This window comes from Orussus abietinus, unplaced genomic scaffold, assembly GCF_000612105.2.
Source record: "Orussus abietinus isolate OABI.00-Male unplaced genomic scaffold, Oabi_2.0 scaffold3, whole genome shotgun sequence".
Lineage (NCBI taxonomy): Eukaryota > Metazoa > Arthropoda > Insecta > Hymenoptera > Orussidae > Orussus > Orussus abietinus.
Genome location: NW_019395984.1, coordinates 3,086,202 through 3,103,609, shown reverse-complemented (window position 1 = coordinate 3,103,609; position 17,408 = coordinate 3,086,202). Strand labels below are relative to the sequence as shown.

The 17,408-nt window shown below is 51.0% G+C and overlaps 1 protein-coding gene across 1 annotated transcript in view; it reads right to left on the bottom strand.

Moving 5' to 3' along the window:
* LOC105699177 (discoidin domain-containing receptor 2) overlaps positions 1 to 16,929 on the bottom strand; it is an 83,697-nt gene extending 66,768 nt beyond the window's left edge. The window contains exon 1 of the mRNA XM_012423977.1: positions 16,616 to 16,929. The gene's annotated coding sequence lies outside the window, so the exon portion shown is untranslated. The remainder of the gene's footprint in view (positions 1 to 16,615) is intronic.
* Between the last annotated feature and the right edge of the window lie 479 nt (positions 16,930 to 17,408).

The window sequence follows — 17,408 nt, the reverse complement described above, 5'->3', positions numbered from 1 at the left end:
GTAACACCCCGCCGGGGGAAGCAACCCCCGGGTGTCTCCTATCCAATTTCGCGGGGGCAAGTTTATGCATAATGGAACGTTCAATTATTCAAACGTGCGGACACGCGATGAAAGGTGGACCATAATGGCGTCGAGTGGCGAAAGGGCTAGCCTGCTCGTCTTCCCATTGTGGGGGGTGCACGGGATGCACCCCATGGTGCGTAAGTGGGCCGCGCCATTCGACGTCCGCCTCGGATCGAAAGTCGGGATAAAAGGGTTGATATACACGTGATACCGAATTACAGCGGAAAGCTAAGGTCGATTAAAGCTCGGCCGGGTAATTCGGGACGCGCGTGCAGTATTCGCACCCCACGTGCCGGGGGTGCAGGGGCCGCGTGCCGATCCGCCATGGTGGAGGGCCGCGCCTTTATTCACGGATCTCATTTGCATCCCGGCCGGGAAAGGGGATACGGTTCTATTTCGATCGAAATGAAATAATCTCGTTACCCGATTGGTTCGAGCAACGGGACGAGACCGAATCAAAATTGCACCCCACCCGCGACTTCACGGCCGCCGATTAACCCTTCGGCTGATATCAGGGAAATCCGATTCGGTGGAATTTAATCGTCCGTCGCATGACGAAAAAAAAAACGGGGGAAGGGGAGAAAAGATGTCCGTAGCTCGGCGCGCAGCTGGTTTAATAAATATATTAAGTGCGAATTCCGCGTAATGGCGGCTCGGTAACGTGGGCGGCACGTCTTGCGGAATGAATAGGCCCCCCGGAATCGCGACAATAGGAGACGTTTAATCTTGAGGAATAAAACAGGCCGGCCGTGGTAAGACTCGTTGAACCGTTTAAGGAGATAAGTGTTTCGAACGAAGAGAGACCCTGGACCCGAGCCAGCCTCCGCCCGTTCCGGGTATTCCTCATCTCTCGTTTACGAATTCCCTCCTTTAAAGGCGCATTGACCTAGGTCGGCCCTCTTCTTTCCATTCGCTTTCCCGGGGGGAACGGAGGTATATAAGGAGGGAAACGTGCCCGGAGAGGCTAACTGCTTCTGCTCGAGTCAGATGACACCAATTGGTACCGGGCCACGTGTAAGGATGCGTCCTGGATCCCGTGCCAATACTGCAAGTCTCGGTAAACTGCATCTAGCCGAGTCGGCCACTTTTCCGTGAACGGTGCCCCGGATCCCCTGATTTTCTGCCCAATTAATTTCAGTCTTAATTCGAAGCAACGTACGACGAAAAAAAAAAAAAATGAAGAAAATCGGACAATATATATTTCTTTCGGTCATCTAATCTTCTTTTTCTCGGTATACTTCCCACCCATTTAACTAACCCTCCGATTCTACGGCGGAATTCATTTAATTCTCAATCCCAATTGACGAAATGAATGAAAAAAAACATGCCGTATCTCCTCTTTGCCATCCTGCCATTCTTCGTTCACGTTTTCTGTTTTAAAGGTCCGAAGAGACGTTTCATTATAGAATCTCTGCAGGGACAAAAAGGTACTCGAGAGCCGATAGGCGCGTCCCGACATTCGCAGCCAATCCGGAGCCGAGTTTCCGATGGGACGTCGCGTTTGCGGTGGCGGCGTTGAAAACGGCTCCCGCGGTCGCGGATGTGGAACAGACGGATAGTAGATTTAACATGAGCCGAGTTCAAAGGAATCGAAGAGGCCGCGGCTGAAAGGAATCGAAGGGAAAAACTCGGGGCACGCATCAAAGCCGCTGGCGTCGATATCGCTCCGGTTTTTAGCGCTCTCAATAATTATCTCGCGGCCGGCGCGGGCCGAAGCGTTTCCGCGTATGGTTACCGCGCGATAAAGCGCCGGCCGATGATCGCCAACAAAAACGGCTAAAAGTCGGCCACGAGTCAATCGAGCCATTCAGACGACCCTCGTCCACGTCTTGGCAAAACCGGCGCGTGCCGAATAATTCGAGAGCTGCCAATGAAAAATGGTAAAACTCCAGGGAAAAAAAAAAGAAAAAAAATCCAGAAAAGAAACTGAGATATTTACAGGCATCGGTAATTAACGTAAGTCATCCAAACGTGCGTTTCCGCGACTTAGGATCTAAAAGAGCCGCGGAAAAAAAAAAATGAAACGGATGGTCACGGGAGGAGACGCTGGCCGAGAGCTGAGAAAACGGGAGGGAAAAGGGAAAAATCGGAGAAAAGCGCCGGGAAGCGTTTGATATAACTCCTGGCGAGGCTTTCAACATCCTCGCGGCCCTCCGCGGGTGTCGTTTGAGGAATTCTGGGTGAACCCCCCGCCCGTTGGCCTCTGCGGGGGGCAACATTAATTATACGGCTACTCCGTAAAAGACACGGCCAAGTTTTTCCCCGGTCGTATCAAACGCGGAACGAGTTAATTGAATTCTCTCCGGCCGCGGTGTCGCGGCCACCCCCTGCGGAAAAAAGACCCGCCGGAGGTAGTTTGCGGAGGACTTGACATCCGCACAATGCCGGCAGGGCGCGTCGGCCTCGTTAATTAGGCCCGCAATGAATGGCACTACATTCATCCGAAAACACTTCGAGTCAGCATCACTGCCGTCACTACTCCGTCATCGGGTAGGCGGGGGTGGCGGGGCGTTTGCGCGGCGTCGCGACGCCCTCAACCCTTTCGCCGCTCGTTTGATCAGGCGTCGCGGCGATCACGCGGAAATTGCGACGCCGCCCCCTCCTGGTAGGGAGGTGGTGGATTTGGAAGATGTCCCACCGGGACCAGTCGGCACCCTGTTCCTCTCTAAGGGATGGGGATGATACGGCCTTGGAGACACCTCGGGGAACGCCGTTTGACGAACCGCTGAACGTCTTCGGGGTTGATTGATAAGAGAGGCGGGCCTCTTGATACGCGCGATTCGTCCCGGGGGGAATTCGGTGCCTCTTCAAGGGAGGATACTTCTCGTGCGCCCCGTACTCGGGGGATAAATTTATCGCATTCACCACGTTCAGGGGTGAAATTCTTCGCGTTCACTATTTTCAGAAATGGGACTCGTCGTGGTCACTTTCTTTCGAGGAATGAATTTCTCAAGTGCACGATTTAACGGAGTGAGGTTTCTCGAATGTATTTTTTTTTTTAATGGATAAGCCATGTTTGGGTAGGTAGTTCGCGTTTATCCTCGGATTATCGAAAATCGGATCAGAGTACTTTGGTCATTGTCGTGCGGTGCCCCGCAATTGGGGGACCACCTCCCTCGTGGGTAACAAATGGGCCTCGTTGGAGGGGTGCGATCAAGCAGCGAGGTGTCGAGAGGTGAGTCCGCTTGACAAATTTTAATCGCGCCCAGATTCCCCGGCCATTACCTGCAGATCGAGATGTAACTCATAAACCCCTGCGGGATTACACGCGCACGCGTCCGTAAAGCTCGGATCGACAGCCATTGAATATATATTTACGCGTAGACGGGCAGGCGAGTCGTGTCGATGCCACCGCCCGGCAAAAATGCCCGTCCCCCGAAAAAGCTCGTCCGACAGTTTGCACCCAGCGCACACAATTTCGACCGCTTTTGCCGTTTCGCGCGTTAAAAATACACCGGGGGATTATTTTCTGTCTTCTACGTGCCGTTGAATTATATCAATATTTTCCACGGCGCTTCGGCCGTTCGCCGATGATTTTCACAGTAAACGCGCTGCTCCGACATCCCCCGGGTCTTTAAAAAATAAAACTACCGAATAAACGAACCCTCAGCCACATGAATCAATTTTTTCAATTTTTTTTTTCTCCATATTCCCTTTGACTACCGCGCGAGACGACGAGTGACGCGATGACTAGCGCAGTATCCGCGGGGTCGTGCGGGAAATGTGAATTCTCGCTCCGTTTGAATTAATTCTCCGGCTACGGTTCGCGTTAAATTAGCGCCGTTTATGGGAAAAAAATTCGAGTAGAAACCGAGGCTCGTTATTATTATCGCTCCGTTTTCGGGCCGTGGACTTTTGGCCTTTTTAATTAAGCGCAGCAGGGCCAGGGCGGAGGTCGGGCCAGTGATTAATGGAGTTTGGCCGTGTGCATATGAATTTCAGCCAGAGCTGACGGACACGTCAGTCAACCACTGAGTTCGGGGTTGCGGGGGCGAGAAAGAGACGGACGCGAGGGATAGGGGGCGCGGAGAGGGACCGGGAAGGGGGTAAAACACCGAGGGGAGGAATACAGAGCGGCCGTTGTTGCAAAACTTGGCCCGTGTGCGCGAGCTCTCTCGGTTTTTGCCGGCGTGTGCGAAAAATATCGACCGGCCACCGACATGCGTGTGCACACGCGTGTCTGCCAGTCGGTGGATTCGAGGGAAGAGCTCCCTCGTTTCGGGATTCTTTTTGCGCTAATTTCACCCTCCCCCTTCCCTAATTTATCCTCGCGATGGGAATCTCCATCGCGCGGATGTGCGTAATTAGATCGAGGACTCAGGGGTAGCGATTAACCCCTTTCCATGGGGTCTCGCAAAAATGTAGTGTATATAGGTTCGTACGAGGTGGAGGGTCAAGAGAGAAAATTTGGAGCAGGGGTCACGGGGTACCAGGTCAGGCGGAATACTCGCGGAACCGTCGATAAGCCGTTCTCATCGATGCAATTCCAAACCTGCATCGATAATCCTCGCGAATTTCGGCTCCACCCCCTCTCCGACCTCCTGCAGTTTTCCTGCCGGAGTCTCGCTCGGGAGTAATCGAAATAGCGGAAGTTCCGCTCGTAATTCATGCATGCAGCCCACAAAGTATCCGCCGGGACACAAGGCCGATCGATCGGCAACTGCGGGATTAGCTCCGTAGTTGCGAGCGAGGCGGCGCGGCCGAGACGGGAAGAGGAGCCGAAAGTACAGCTGCAACGTCCAACGAAGGCTGAGGGGGAAAGGGTGGAAGGGGGCAGCTCCGAAAACAACTAGTGCGGCCCTATCGATTGTTGACGGCGGAATTTGTTCCGCCGCGGAACTGAGAAAACCGCACCGTGCGCGGTCTGGTAGACCATCGGATCTCCCTCTCTCCGAATCGCGCGTCATCGCATGTCAAATTTTTACGTCTAGATACCCCATTTTACCATTGCGACCAAAAACCACCATCCACGCCCCGATCGCACATTGATGCACGGAACACCCCTAAAAATGCAGTCATGTAACTGCACATCACGTGCATCTCTATCGGAGGGACCCCCGCAGCCTCGCCCGGGGGTCCGGCAGGTGCGGCGCGGCCAGAACGGCGGAAACGATGAAAAATGTAAAAAGGGAAACGCCGGGGGGGAAAAAAAACAACTAATGGAACTCCATCGATTGTTAGCGGCAGTTCCGCCGGCGGATACGGAGAAAAAAAAAGAAAAACCGCAGGCGGGCCTAACTTTCCTCTCTCCGGTTGGCCACTGGCAACGTAACAAATTGTTTATCGCCACGTGCTCGATTCTCACGTCACCCTCGATTCTTCGTCCCTCTCGCTCTATATTTTCGCCTCTTCTTCGGTTCTCTGCCTCCCTTTCAACCGGCCGCTTTCTCCTTGCATTTACTTCCCTGGCGCGGACCTAGGCACCCACCTACACCTGCAGCTGCAGACGGTCTAGGGAACTTTACGCATTCACGCGGAGTACTTCGGGACGCTTCGGGGTATTGCGGGTGCGGTAGATAGAGAGAGGCTGCGGGGAGACTGAGACAGACTGCGGGGAGATCCTTTTTATCACTGCTGGCCGTACGTAAAACTCCGGGGCCGTTTTCAAAGCTCGATGGATTTGCGTCCTCTACCTCCCTCCCCCTCCCGGCCCCTTTATTCCGGCCCCGAGGAAAGCTTGCGATTTTTGCAAGTTCACCCCGAGTGCGTGCACCCTCTCGGCACGGAGAGCGTTTTCCGTCTGGCGGCGGCTCTTAATGGAATAGGATTTTCCCTCGATATGCGTAAACGCGACGTAAAAGTCCGCCGAGAGCCCCTCCCTCTTATCGCACCTAGAGTCAGAATTAAGGGGGAGTCTGGTCCAGGTGAGGTTATTTTTCAATGCGTTTTTGTTAAACATAAAATTTATTTCGTTCACGAAACTTTTGTTACATGTAAAGGTACATTTGAACAAGAAAAAACGATATTAAAAATTTTATTTCGATATCAATATACATCAGCAAAGCATCCACCATAAAAAATATACAAACATCAAATGTAAAAAAAACGTGGTTTTGAGAAAACCGCGTTTAAAAAGAAATATCATGGCGCAGAATGAAGGCGCCTACACCCTATGGTGCCTGATTTGCGATGCTTGGCGTTCCTTGTGTGTTGATAGTGCGGATGGACCGTGCGTTTAAATTTGGCGCAGCTTGTCGCGTCGACGGTCACGCACCACCCAAGGTGGAGGCGCCTTTATCCGGGGCCATTTTCCCCGAAACGTCGTCGGAATCTCTGCCGGAAGGAATTTCCGCCCACTTTTCGCCCGGCGACCCTCTTTGTGCGGCATCGCGCGAGGGCCGTAAAAATTCTTTCAATAACAACCAATAGCGACCAGTGATGCGCCTGTTGACCCGGATGCTAGGCCGAGGAGGGTGATAAGGAAGTTAGAGGCGACCCCCTCCTGGACGGTACAAGTTGGCCGCACATTCCGGCCAGGTCGAGCGTGAGGAAAATGGCGGCCCGGAAATTGTTCGCCAATTTGTGCCCCGTCCTAAGTCGAACTGCGCGTCCTGTTGTTCCTGGGAGAACGGTGCGATCGAACTCGGTCGGTTTGGTCGACACTCCGTTCGGACATCGATTTGGTATCCGGCGACACCAGGTCGAGCTACAAATAGCAGTTGCGACAGTTCTAACGGAAACACCAATGTTCGTGCTCGGTGGAAACTAAGTTGTCGTCCAAAGGACCGGCGTCCTCCAGGACTCCTGTCAGGACCTTCCCGATGGTCGAGCGCGTACGTCCTTAGAAACAATTGGTCATGCCCCACAAACCGGGGAAGCTGGTCGAGACTCCGGACCGAGCAGCTAGCATCGCGCATTTTTACATTTGCTAAGATACAATCGCGCCGAACAAATTCTATCTAGGATCACTTGCCGATCGGGGCTCCGATGAGTCGCGACACGATTCAATAATTTCCCACCGAGGATCACGCGGTTGCTTAAAAAAAAAAAAAATAAAAAAAAAATTGACGGAATAAGATCAACCAAGGAACGGACAACCGGGACGGCCAGCGGTTATCTTATTATCGCTATCAGTCGAAACGGGCTCGCCGAGCGGTCCTGAACAAATGTTTGCGCTGCGCCAGCAAGCCACCGCTGGCTGCCAGGACAGATAAAGTGCAACTTGCAGCGTGCACCGTGCATCGGCCCGGCGATGCAGGACTGCGTTTCCTGTTTGCACGGACGCGAGCGCGCGTCCCGGGCCACGCACACGCGTGGCGTGTAATCGCCTCTTTGGAAATTGTTTCTCTGCCGAGCGTTTTCCGCGCGCCGACCAGCGCCGGCATAACGACCGGGATCGTTGCCGGCGGTAATTACACGATCCTAGCACAGAGCTTGCGAACCGCGCTCCATGGATCCCCTGAGCCCGGCGAATCCTCGCGTGCATCGGAAATCGAACGGGGAATTAGCTGAGCATTTTGGAGCGAGCCCGATGCCTAACGAAGAAGGCAAATCCCGACATTAGTCGTCCACACCCCCGGATCGCCCTAATCGGCGCTAAACTACCCTCCAGGGACGCGTTTTATTTATGTTCGAAAGTTCAATTTTGCAAAACAAATTTTAAAAGGACTAAGCTGGACGCCGCATTCATTCGCGAATTTCGCGACTAAGAGGCAGAGGAGCGATCGGCCGAACGTTTTACATCAAATTGACAAGAGGTCAAGAAGGAGGGATCGCGTTTATCGGTGAAACTCGCGGATCACCGGGAGGCAGGGGAGCGATCAGCTGGCACAGTGCTTGGTTTCCGGGTTTTTCGCGGTTTCCGCGTTTTTGGGGCAATTAGCCGAGCGCGTGGGACGAACCGCTCCCCGGTGTTGGTTTAATTTATGTTATTTGTTGGCCGTAACGCGGGATGCTGTGCGGCGGGTTTCAGATGTCGCGGTCGCTCGCGCGTGTTTCGCTCGGGCCGCGTACACACAGAGGCGGGCCGTTCCGCTACGGATTCCGCGCCGGAGGCGCCTCCGCTAATTTCTCCGGTGTGTTCCCCAGAATGAGCGGTTCCTCGTGAATGAAAAACCCGGGGAGTGAGAGGAAGGAGATGCCGGATAGAAAGAGAGCACTCCGGGTCACGGGGTCCAAAGACATCGGGCAACGCGCGTGCCATTCATTAATATTTCCGCGCGGCTCGTTTTCGCGCGTCCGTAAATCAAAGAAAAAATCGCGGCGCCAAGGGAAAAGGGAGGGGGCTGATAAGAAGAAAAACACGAGGTAGAAGGAGAAAAAGGAAGAAAATTCGAGCCACACCGTGGGCGGGCTTTTATGCCCGGTGTTTCCGCCGGTGATGAGAATTTTATGGGGCGGCACGCGTGCCCCGATATTTCCAATTTCGCGAAATTCGACTCCCTCGAAAACTCGCCCTCCCCTCCCCCCAACGCGGGGGAAGGATCCCCCCCATGGACCGAACGGGGTGACGCGCGACTCGATTTATTATCGATTTTGATACACGCTTTTCCAAACGTGTAAAAACGCCCTTTCGCGTCGAGGACCGCGAGTGATTTATTTCTCGCGGTGTATATCAAACGGCGCGTTTATACGCACCCCCTAAACCCAACGGCGCCTTTTTGTCGGGCCGTCGTCGCGCGAGTTTTCTCTCTTTTTTACCTTTTCTTTTTTTTTCCCACACTTTCCCCATTTTCTGATTATGCAAATAGGGGCCGGGCGCCTCTCTGCGCTGTTTATGCATGTATTAAATTTTATAACGATTCTGGGCGCTTTAATGTGGCCAAATAGCGCTTAGAACTGGAATGAAGACTTCGTTGTTCTTCCCTCCCCCTCTCTCTCGTTTTGCCACGGTATAGAGTTTTATACATTAATAGCGTTACAGTCGGGCCAACTTCGGAATAACGAGTTGAAGTGGCGCCGAGTAATGGCGAGGCATGGAGGTACTTAACCGCGGATAACTGGCCGCTTTTAAATTACAGTTGACCGGCTGCTAAACCGCACCGATTTCCCCGCATAACTGAGGGAAAGTGGCCGGAATGATCGTCGGATTTTTTCCACCGTGGATGAAAAAAAGGGCACGCTGATTATGGCAATAAACCCCCCGTCAATTATTTCGAAACGTTCGTCTCAATTCCGCGTGTCGGGAATTTTCCCTGGCGTGAATTCCGCGCTTTTTCATGCCGAAGAACGAGAGAAACCGGAGAGAACGACCTTCAGGGTTGAAGTCTTATATTAGCACGTCGATGTGCAAGTAGCCAGAATTGCCCTGAATCGGTCAATTATTTCGACGTTTTCATCTCAATTCTGTGATTCGAGGAACATTCATTACTGCACGTTTTGAAATCGAGGAAATAAAACATTAAGGGCGTAAGTTTCGTCCTGAAAATTCCACTAAACCGGTCGATTAATTCGGAACTTCTATTTTAATTTCGCGACTCGTGAATTTCCCTCAACGCACGTTCCGCACTTATCAACGGCGAAGAACAAGAGGCCGGACGCCAAGACCGGAAGTTCCGTAATAAGAAATGCACTTTTTTAATATTTATTCTGACCGAGTTTCAGGCCGTCGGTCCTCCCCGGAACTTAAACTACTTGTTTTATAATCTTTTCGAACAAGCTTCCCAGAGTTAAGGGCTCTTCTAATGGCTTTCATGAAATTCCCATTATCGGATAAAGCCGCCATGGCCGATATCAATTATTTCTAACCGGAGGGCCATAAAATTTGAATACCTAGCGGCACGCCCTTTGACGGAATTACATCAATTACTCCATTCCCGGGAATAATCCCGACAACTAACTGTACCGGAAATTGCAGGCCGCCCGATACAGAGTGACTGCATTACCGAAAAGTCGCGCAAAATAGGAAAAAAAAAAAAATCATGAAACTAAAAAACTTCCAATGCAATTTCATGGCGAGAAGGGGGCCGCAAATTTGGAAAAATCAGCGCCGTAATGGAACCGCGTATGCAAAATGGAGCAAACTCAAGGGAGAAAGATCGCGGGGTGAATTTCCCCGGCGTCCAAATTTGCACGTGGCTCGATTGCGATCGATCGAGTCGGCTGTTTGGCAAAGCGCCGTTTCGACGTCTTCTTTTTCCGGTGCGTTGTTTTTACACGAGGGCCGGAGGGAAAATTAAAATTCTCATCTCTGGCGCGTTTCCACCGAAACACCTGCAGTGAGGGAGGGCGAGAGAGGTACGGGGCACCAGGTGGAGGGAAAGAGACGCGGTTTCTCTCGCAACCGAGGTATCTCACGCGTATAATCGCAAAGGCAAAGGCGCATTACTCACGCGGTATGACACGTTGCTCCGACGTCGCGGCGTCGTGTGTCGCGGCACGCAACGCCCCCGAGCTTTGCGGATCAGCTTTTCGATAAATGGCCCGTTATAACGTACTCCTGTACAATTTCTTCAAGGCTAATGAGTTTTAATGGAAACCCCCCGTAGAAGCCTCCCCCGCGTCGGTTAACTCGGCAATTCGAGGCTGCACGACATCGGAGCCACCCCTTTCGGCAGGAAGCCCCCGAGCGCGAGTCCTGCAACCCCCAGAAAAGATATCACGTATCCCTAAAAACCCCGATAAATATATTTCATTAATTCAATAAATACTTCGGAACACTAGGAAGTCGAAGAAAAATATTCAGTCATCGCTAAGTTGGGCCGCGCTATCACGAATATATTCTCGAGGAAGAGCAGGGAAGATTTTCTTCTTTCTAATAATTTAGGATGTCACTTGTGCTCGGGAAAATGTATTAAAAATGTCTCGAGATGGCACGGTTCGGCGTTGCATGGCAAACAGCTGACAACTTTCCTCTAAGTGGCTTTGGCTTTGATAAGTTGGGCCGCGATATCGCGCACGCGATCCCGGCCTCGCGGATCGGGCTTTCGATAAATACTCCACGACACCGCGATACCTCGCGATACATATACATATATATTTTTTTTAATTCCGGATAGAGGTTCAATTTTTCTTTACGACCTCGTTTGGGAAAACCCACGGCAGGAAAGTCGAAAGTCTCTCCGTCATTTCTGCGCCTCGCTCTGCTCGTTGCATCCTCCCGAGTGCGTTGCTCCCCGCGTTCGTGGAAGCATCCGAGCAATGCGCGATTTGCGATCCGCACGCGGACATTCCGCGTCTAGTGCTCGTTAAAACTCCGCCGCGAGGGCCTCGTCGTATCTCTCTGAAAAGTGTCTGTTCCGATTCAGGTCAGCACCAGGTGCTTCCCTGGAAACCAGCTCGGAAAAGCTCCAAATCGGCGTCCCTTACCCTCGAAACGGGATCCATCGGTCTGAAATAGAAAATTAAGAAAACATAAGCCAAAAATCCGCGAGGAAATTCTTGACAACGTCCCGAAACTTGGAATATCCCCCTGGGCGAGCAAAATCGATCTCGGTATCGGAATAAAAATGTAAGGGATAAAAATCAAGGCGAAAAAGAAATTGTATAATAAATTCAGTAAATTTCACGAGGAATCCTCGGTATTCCCGCGGCTCGGTTCTGAATAGATAGAAATTTGTCGAATTTCTCGAAACTGCGGATCGGTAGGAAAGAAGAGGATTAATTGGCGAGTCTCGCGGGATAAATATTCATATCTACATGTCGACCGAGCCGAGTTCTCGGGGCCATCAAGGCTAATTAAAAGGATTAGCATAATGAATATTCCCCCCGAAGGTATGGGTCCCCTAATTAAACAAAAACCGGGCTTCTTAGCATTTCCATGAAGGAGTAAAGGGGACCCGGAGGGTTTCCTTTTTCACGGCAGCGGCCGCGCCAAGGAACGCACGGCACTCGTGTAAAAAGCCGCACACTCACAGAATCGGCATAACTCGGGGAAGGAATAAGAAGGGAGGCGCTCCTTGGAAATCGGCGGCGGGTTTGAGAAATGGGTCCCGGCCAATCATAAATCCTCGACGTTTCCAGGGATCCGACTTATTTTCATTCGCATTCCTAATGGAGGGCCGGCTCGAGTAGCCGAAACACATCCCGGGGTCGGGTCCAAATTCGCGAGGTCCTGGGGTCGAAGAAAAATTAAGAGCCCTCGAGGAACGTCGGCCACGGTGCACCGAGCATGAGAAAATAATGGCGTCGGGGAAAATCGGTGGGAAAGAAAAAATTCCACGGAGGTCCAGTCGCGGTGAAATCCGGCGGAAAAATTCCGCGTCCCCTCCGAGGACCTCACCAGGGTCCTGGGACGATTGGGGAATTTTTTAGGGATCTCTGGGAGGATTTAGGAAGGGTGATGATTCCGCATTTCTTTTTGTTTCTTTTTCTTTTCTGACGAGATTCGACAAGATTCGACGGGAGGAAATCCTTCGGGAACGGAGTTAACATCGGATTCGGCAGACATTCGAAGGTTTCGCGAGGCTCGTCCGATTATTCGCGGACTGACGGTCGTTGGTCTTCGCTAACGAATGCGAGTACGACCTGTCGAGCGGAGCAATTTAATTAATCGGCCGCCATAGGCGTAGCGAGGTTATTCCGATGGGCCGTCGCTCTTCGAGTTTCTGCATAAAATTCATTAAGACTCGCGGGAGCGAAAAAGTTGGGGACCGGAGGAGAGGCGAGACTGGAGCTTTGATCGCAAGACCGACCGCGAACTTCGAAATCGAGCGAGCAGGAGAGGAATGAATTAATGGGTTATTAAAAAATAAATAAATAAATAAATAAACGTTGAGTTTATTAATTAACATTTATTAACAAGATGTAACAAGGTATTCCACGACGAGAAGAGAGAGCATCCTCGACTTGGCGTCGGGACGTCAAAATTTGTCATCCCGACCCACTCGAACACCATCGAGGCGTCCTGTCGCGGAAGAGACGTCGAACGGCAGAAATCCTGAAGGAAGTTCGAGTCTTCCCGAAGGTCTACTCTCCCCGATAACGACGGAAAACGCGGCTCCGCTTTTTCCGCCAAGTGGGAGGAATTTCGGGCCGTCGAGTGTCACCGAGGGGCTTGAATTTTGGCGAGCGTGAAGAACGCTCGAAACTTTCCATCGTCGAGGGTGGAGGAGAATCGAACGTTCCGCGACGAATAAACGTCGACGAGGAGAGGAGAGGAAATGAAAGGAATGAAAAATGGGGAATTTTTGGAAAAATGTGAAAAATGCATCTCCAGATAAAGATAGAGGTGGAGGAGGCGAACGCCTCGGCGTCCTAGTCGGGTCTTATTTAGACTCGGTGCATCTTATTTTGGCGGGGCATGTTTTGGGACGATTCCGAAGATGCATAACCCGGGGCAGATGAAATGTCTAAATTTACAAGTACTTAAACGGGAGCCGACGCGGCGCCCTTTGAGAGCGCCTTCGGAGTTTAAATTATTTATCCCGCCTATTTCCCCTACGCTACTCCAGTTCCCCATGCAGGCCGATCCCGGGGACTGCAAATCCACCTATCCAATTAAACTTCGAAATCGGAATCCCGGTGAAGGGGGTAAAAAAGAGGGAAGGAAAAGGGAGGAAGCTGCAGGAGATAGCGGCAAGATCCCCGGCGTAGCCGAGCAAAGACGGGGAAAAAGAGAGATAGAGAGAGGGCTTGGCCTTATGAAATATGTAAACGCTCGTTCTTCCGACTCGTCCTTTTTATTACGATACGAGAGACATGCTCGAGTCTTACTGTTCCTCTTCCCGAGGAATTAATATTCAGAGAGACGCCGTGATTCGTTCTATCCCTTTCTAGACGCGCACAAATTGATGACGCACCGAGTGTATCATCGATTAATTTCCACCAAGCAGCGATTATCATCGATTTATCTGCCAAAATCGCGGTCGAATCTTCGACTCCACTAGATTCTCCCGATGCCCTAAATGAATTCCCTAGATTTTCCAGGAGAGACCCTTTCGTCTCGAATCCCGTAAAAGTTACCGCAGGACTGGCGATGCGCCTCGTAAATTTTTTTTTTTTTGAGGAGGGAGGGAATTATTTCGCCGGGAGATGTTTTGCAATGCAAAGGAGGAAATAATCCGTCGGTGGGAATAATATTTGCCAGGTCGCAACGAGAAGCGGGACGAATTTATCCGGTTAAGTATCGGAAAAAGCGCGTTTAGCGAGGGGCTCGAGGATAAAGTTCCTCCCAGAGATGGGATTTCGATGTAATTTTCAATCGGCAGTGTGGTCAAGTTGGCACGACCGGGGTTGGGGGGTTTCCCTCGGGCTGGTGACTCAAGGAAGAATCCCCCAGGATAGGTGTGAGGGAATCCGGGAAAGGCCGTCGCGTATTGGAACTCGGCTGATAGGGTGTAATTACTATGGCTCTCCGGTAAGTTATGGCCGGAGGATTTGTTGGTTTTGAATCGGCGTTAACTAATTGTGCCATTAATTCCGACGATGATTTATGGACAGTACTGCTCGCCCGTCTCGGGGATTACCCGCTTCCACGGGCGCGGAGGAACTTCCTCGTGAATGCACCTTACATAGCAGTCGTCCTCTCTTCCGTATGCAAATTCCCGATTGCGCCGTGCTCACGGCGCGAAAACTCCCCGACTAGGAGAAAAATCAAGGAACTTTCATATTTATTCCATACCCCTGCTACAAAAAAAAAGAGGAAAGAAAAAAAACACAATTAAATCAAACAAAGCCCTGAAAAATCTTAAAAATGGTTCTGCATAAGAAAAATGCCTCGTGTTTCAATTTCCGAGATGTGCATCCAAGCTCGCTTTAAATCGATGTTTGAACAAGTTCCGAACCGGGAGCCAACTCAAGCTGTCGGAAAACTCCTTGACTCGTACAAGAATCGAAGAAGTTTCATATTTACTCTATATCCCCCGCGATAAAGAGAAAGGAAATAAAAATACAATTAAATCAAACGAAGTCGTGAGAAATCTTGAAAATTTTTTTGCATGGGAAAAGTGGCTCGTGCTCCAATTTCCGGGATGTACTTCCAGGCTCGCCTTAAATCAATCACATTTGAGCAAGTTCCGAGCCCGGAGCCAACTGGAGCTGACGTAGTTACGGGCATTGTTGCACGGCTCGGGACGTGCAATGAAATATCGGCGGCGTTACCGCTAGACTTTATTTCTCCCCGCTCTCTTTGCCCCCATTTCCCGCGTTTCATATCTTTCCCTTCGTTTCCGTTTTTTTTTTCTTCCGGCACAGCGGAAAACCGCAACCGGCTGAACGGCAGCAAAGTGGAAAGCTCCGTCCGCGCCGTCATCGGGGCGGAAAATAACCATAAATTGCGCCGCAAGAAAAAAAAAAGCACCAAAGGTCACCGGGATGGCTCTGCCCTCGAATAATGGAGATGAGCACCAATTGAAAATAAAACAGCTTTATTACCTCCCCCTCCCCCCATCGCGGAAACATATAATTTATTTGTTATACAAAGATTACGCGCAAATTAAGTTTTTATACATTAGGTTTTATTGATTATGCAAACATTACGCGCAAATTTAGCGCAAATTAGACGACACATTTCCCAAGCCATCGGTCGCATTTAAAACACGGAATATTGGTGCAAGTAACGATACGTGGTCTTATTTTATTATTTGTCCGCCGCGCATCGGGGTGCAATTAAAACGGAAAGTAATTAAATTAGTAACTTAATTAAAATATGGGCATATCTGATTCCTGCCCCGGGATGTGCAACTGGCTTTGAAATGTACTTTGAGCAGTGACCTCATTCGATAATGATACTCTCCATTTTAGAGCCACTTCGGCTCTATTTATCAATGTTTTATTTGCTGGCCTGATTTTTATCGGGCGAAGCTTCCATTTTTCCGCCCCCGCGTCTAAGGGGAACTTTTCCGCTTTTCCGAAATGTCGAAGATCTAAGTGACTACTTTCCCGGGAAAGTTCGCGAGTTGGTTTGAAATCTACTTTCGAGCATTTATACCCATCAAAGAGAGGTGAAATGGAGAAGGAAACGGACATTTGTTTGTCAAGGGTTGGGCTAAACGAACCCTAGTCTCTGAAACAAACATTATAACGGGCTAACAGGTAGGAATGACAAGTACATTTAACAAATTACGGAACATTCCGGTACCCTCCGAATTCAATTAATAATTAACTCCCTCTACGGACACATACAAATATGCTTCATTAAATAAAATCATTTCTCTGCATTTATTTCATTCCGAGAAACATCTTGGTCGAGTTAACCGAATTTCAGTTAACTCGACCACGTTCATTTCCTCGAGTCATCAAACCGTTTCAATAAAATCATTTCAAATGAAATTCATTCCTTCGGAGCAACATGGAGGTTCCCAAAAATTCTGAGATTACGTAACCACCTGTTCGCCCACGAAACCTAGTGAATAAGATAAAAAGTCAAGATAACGAGAGATAGACCGGCGATAAAATGTACCTTCACTCTTATAGTCTTACAAGCTACTCGGTAATAATCGTTGGGTAACGTGGGCAGTGTTTTCGAACATTTCCAGAAATTTGTCTGCAAGCGAATTTTCGGGGAGGGGATTTTAAGCACAAGAAAAGCGAAAAAACCGGCGAGGAACGGTGTCCGGATTTTGGAGCATAACCTGAAATTACTCGGCATGCTTACGCACATGGTCTTATTTTTATCGTATAACTTTCCTCACGGGAGGAATAATGAAAATAAAAATGAATGATGTAGTTTTACCTTCTGGGGATATGGAGCGCCCCGCGGAGTTTCCGATGTAGCGCGTCTTCCGGCCCAGGGGAAAGAAGTCAATCAGGGTCTTCCTTCCGCACCGGTAAGCACTGGCCACACTAGTTCCGGCACTCGAGTCGGCGCCCGCGGCGGAATCGGCAGTTCATGCCGGCGTTTCGCGCGTGCCGCTTTCCCGGTCCCTCGCGGAGGACTCGGCAAACCTCGGCGCCAAAGGGGGCGGCCGATTGGTCGAGGTTTCGCCTCGGTAGAACGGAAACGCCGCGGCAGAGCGGCCCGCGAGCGCCCAATTGATAAGAGCAGTGCAATCCCCTCGCGGCCCCGCGGCGGACTGATGCGCGCCGAGGCCGCGCAGCGCCACCGTGACCCGCGGCGACACCTCGAACTACAGCCCCGTGGCCGGCGCCGCGCGCGCCCTCTGGGCCCGCCATTCAAGGCTCGACTGCTCGAGCGGGACGACGCGCCGCCGCGACCGCCGCCGCCGCAGCGATGCAGCTCGAGGAACAGGTGTCCACCCGAGGAGAGCCCCAGCCGTCCATGGAATCCGAGTGCCCACCGACGAAATGTACTCCCTACAGCGCAGAATATTCTAGATGTAAGACTTCCAACTCTGTTTCCGGCGCGTCGAACCTTTTAGGCGGACCGTTACCCTGTCATGGCGGCCGCGATCGTTCGAATCGGCGTAGACGAGATTATTGCTACTACGCGGCATATTTTGCCGACCTCGTTAAGGATCGGCCTGCGAATCGAGTTTTCTCCGTAGCGCTCGCTGAGTCAGCGCGTT